Source organism: Talpa europaea (genome assembly GCF_964194135.1).
Source record: "Talpa europaea genome assembly, chromosome: 8".
NCBI lineage: Eukaryota > Metazoa > Chordata > Mammalia > Eulipotyphla > Talpidae > Talpa > Talpa europaea.
The window spans coordinates 347,865-352,248 of record NC_140075.1 but is presented as its reverse complement, the minus strand read 5'-3'; the positions used below and the strand labels follow the sequence as shown (position 1 = coordinate 352,248).

General features: G+C 49.4%; 1 pseudogene across 1 annotated transcript; it reads right to left on the bottom strand.

Annotated features, from left to right (window-relative positions):
- Positions 1-1,891: 1,891 nt before the first annotated feature.
- On the bottom strand, positions 1,892-2,764 carry LOC311176115 (olfactory receptor 14A16-like; annotated as a pseudogene). The gene has a single exon. The product of its transcript is annotated as an olfactory receptor 14A16-like (transcript).
- Between the last annotated feature and the right edge of the window lie 1,620 nt (positions 2,765-4,384).

The window sequence follows — 4,384 nt, the reverse complement described above, 5'->3', positions numbered from 1 at the left end:
TTTAAAATATGCGTAAATGTTTAAATTCATACAATCTTGAGACTGTTAATATTTTATTAATTTAAATTTTTATTTATTTTATACACAAGTGGCAAAATGTAGGCTGTGAATAGTCTCAGCATATGCTTATAATACCCTGATTCAGGTTCTTAATTCCATACACGTATTGAATTCTCCTTATATCTCATAACTTTATTGTCATTATACCCCGTAAATTTTATTGACCAGTAAACAATGACAGTATCAAGAACTAATTTTAACAAAGTCATTTATCATCAGATAAATAAAAATGCCAATGATTTAAAATAATAGTAGCAAGTTGTCTACCCAGATGTTTATTTATCAAGATGATGTCCTCTTTTAACCATTGCTGGCTGTCTCCAAATTTGCCATGTGCCCTGCAGGACTCACCTAGGCTGCAGGAAAGGTCAGCCTGATTCCCTCAGAGGGTGACCTGTTTGAGAAACAGTTAAAGGGCCTGATGTCCACGTTGGAATACATTTTATATTGAAATATTTTGGTGTGAAATTTTCAAACGTTGGACGTCACGACAGGAAACCAAAGGTGGATGAAGTCAGCAGAGAGGAGCTGAGGCCAGACAGCAAGTACACTCAGGGGCTTTTCCCTTCCCCAATTTAAACCTCAAATTCTTTATTTCTTTATGTCTACACTAAATGATAATATCATTCATGATATGTAAATCTGACGAGTTTTCTTGTTTGAAGAACTCCACATGGAAATGCAAATTCTCTGGGTGAGATCCCTGTAATAAGGTGCCGAGAAGGACACTGTCCTCAAATTCCCAGGCATTCTAGGTAATTAAATAAATGTGGATAATCACATGTGTAAAGGGCAGTGTGATGTTGTGAGTGTCGTTCCTCAACTCTTCCTGGAAATATTAGAATATCGTGCAGTCCACAAGCTATTATTTTGATTTTACCATTATAGTTTCCTAAGTTCCTTTATTGTTTCTTTTTTTAAGATTTATTTATTTATACAAGAGCTGGGGTAGAGGACAGAGGCATGGGAGGGTGAGAGCTGGGGTGAGAGGTGTGGGGCGTGAGTGCCAGATTGACCAAAATACACTGCTGATGGGAACAGCGGGTGAGGCAGGAGAGGTCTGCCGTGCCATGTGGGTAGCTCCCTGGCTGGCCGGGAAATTAACCCATGCTGCAGAGGCTGCGGACAGCTTCACAGCACTGTGCTGTACCCATTGTACCACCAGGGACTCCCCCTTTACTGTTACTTAAAAAATCCTACCCACTACATATTGTCAGTTTTTAGTGATTATACTGCACCTGAAAATAACAAATTTCAAGTTCCTGTCTTATTTCTGGTGTAAAATGTGCTTGGCGTGTTTCTGGTAAATGCCAGAGGCACCCACACCAGAGCTACAGGGAGGGTCTCCACCATGTCATGTGTGGTCCTTATCAACAGAAGGTCATGACTACTCGATTCAGTATGGATCTTCGGGCCTTATTTATGCTGCGAAGGCCTCACTCACCAACTAAAGGGGCCCTCTGTCCTACCTGTGTCCCCTGATCCCACACGTGACTCTGAGGGTCAGTGACATTAGAGGGGAAGCTACATTAGAGACTGGAGATGCTGCCCCAGTGAGAAAACTTCGGTCAGGAGCACAGAAATGGAGAACAGTAAAGAGTGGCTAGAAAATCAAACACCAGTACACATAGAATATCAAAGAACATCTAAGTGTTAACAAGAGAAACAATTAAAGCTATAGGGGTATAAGGATTCATCTTAAATATAATTTAAAAATAAGAATATATCTTTATACAATAGAATTACATGTAACTATACAAATAAAAAGGGGACAATGATGTGAAAATTTAAAATAAGTGTTTCTTAATGGAGTCATGATTCATCTTCTCTACTACATTTTGGTGAGTCTCCCCTTCATCAGTCTCCCCACGGTCGACTTCATGGCTTGGTTCCTCAGACTGTATATGACAGGATTAAATGTGGGGGGCACCACCATGTAGAACATAGAAATGACCAGGTCAGACATGGATGGTGTCTCTGAGGTCGGCTTCAGATAATCAAAGAATCCAGTGGAGAGAAACAGCACCACAACCAGCAGGTGGGGAAGGCAGGTGGAGTAGACTTTGGCCTTCCCTTCTGTGGATGGGATCTTTCTGACAGCAGAGAAGATGTGGACGTAGGAAATGATGATGAAAATGAAACAGCACATACCCCAGACCACACTAATAAGTATGGGGACAAGTTCGCTTATTAAATTTTCTGAACAGGAAATAACCAATAACTGGGGGATGTCACAGAAGAACTGATGGACCACGCTGGACCCTCAGTAGGACATGGAGAAGGTTCCAGCTGTGTGCATCACATCATAGAGACCCCCACACAGCCAGGACACAGCTGTCAGCTGCACACACCTGTCCCTGCTCATGATGACCTCATAGTGCAAGGGGTGGCAGATGGCAGCATAGCGGTCAAGGAGCATCACTGTGAGCAGGGTCAGCTCTGAACCTGCTGAAAAAATCATCACGAAGACCTGGACAACACAGCCCAGGAAGGAGATGGAGCTGCTGTGCCTCAGAGAGTTGACAATGGAGTTGGGGACCGTGGCTGAGATGAGGCAGAGGTCTGAGAAGGACAGACTCCGCAGGAAGAAGTACATGGGGGTGTGGAGGTGCCGGTCCAGGGTGGTGATGAGGACGATAAGCCCGTTCCCCAGCAGGGCGCACAGGTAGACCAGAGAGAAGAGCAGTGGGTGCAAGAAGCCCATGGTCCCCCGGTTGGGGAACCCCAGGAGGATGAATTCTGTCACGATGGTGCGATTGGTCACCCCTGGAGCCGTCATCTGTGTAAATGTGGGGAGGGAGAAATCACCACCATCCTATCTCCCCAGATGAACATTACTTGGAACCTGAAGTCAATCACAGCAGCTCCTCAGCACCCACACACCTTGTCCTCCCAAGTCTCATCCCCAGTCACTCTCTGAGCAGCGCCGTCCGGTCACAGCCCTGCATTTTCTGCTCTTCTGAAGCAAACCGTCACGTTGTCCAAACAATCATGTGAGGGACACTGAGGATGGCCACTTCCCCTCCTCTCAGAACTCCCCCAACTGTCCTCCCTTGTCTGTTACTGATCTACCCAGCACAGTGAACTGAGCCATCCCACTGGCCCCACACCCCAGCCCCTCGGGGTCCTGGGTCAGGCCCATCAGAGCCACGGCAACTTCTGAGAAGGAAGCTCACTGATCCTCTCCCTCCACCTAGAAACCTGAAACCCATGCCCTGCCTTTGAGTCACTCACTGTGGAAACCACTAATGTCACACGTGTCGAGGCTCAGTGGACTCTCAGCTGACGCGTTTCCAGCGCAGCCACCACACGCTCCTGCCAGAGCCGTTCAGGCCCCCATCCTGCACTGCTTTTCCGCTCACTCTCCCCATGTTCCACCTCCGTGCGCCCAGGCTGGGCGCCGGCCACCTGCTAGTCACATCGTGATGTCCCATTAAAGGACATTCCTCCATCTCTATTGTCTCCTGCAGAGTCTCCTCCTGGGTCACACCCACATGTCCCTCCTGCAGGATGGGCTCATCCACCCCGGGTCCCTCCCAGCCCCTCTGTCCCCCTCAGACTCGTGCACATCTGTGCAGGGAGGAGGCCGCTCCGGAGCTGAGCCGGACGGTCTGTGGGTGTGGCTGTCCCTGCCAGTCCCAGGGCCCCTGGTCCCCCAGGTGCTGGTTTGTTCCTCCCCCCAGGCCCGTGTGTGAGTGGGGACATCTGGACACGGAGCAGCCCTGCTCAATCTCCTTAGCCTCCCCAGTCTCACCCTCTCCCTGCTCTGTGGGATGGTGGAAGGGCAGGCCCTGGGGAGGCAGGACTTTTAGGAGAATGTGCTGATATGAAATAACTGTGAAAGGTTCGTGGAAATGACCCAGATGTTTTAATTGAAAAGGGAATAACTGAGCACAGGCTGTGGTCAAGGGCCTGGCTTTCTTCTGAGTGACGTAAAACTCAAATGTCTCATGACAGATACACAAGCCGCGTCTCTGCCCGGGCCCTGATCAGCTGCGGGGACCCCTTCCAGTCACAATGTGAGAAGGTGTCCTGTGCGTGGAGGGTGATGGGTCAGATTCCCCCGAAGTGCATGTCCAGTAAAGGACACAGTCGTGGTCGCACCACGTGTTGTGAGAATGATCCGTCTCCCCAGACGCTGCCTCAAACCCCTTGACTGTCGCTCCCCTGATGCCGCAGCCTGCTGGCCACAGACAGGCCCGGCACCCCTGTCCTCAGAGCAGCCCCGCCCCAGCGAGGGGGCGGCTCCCCGTGAGAGGGGGCCCCAGGTCTACTCCGGGTCTCCACTCCCTGCCCCCTAATCCCCCCCAACCCTCCGATCCCC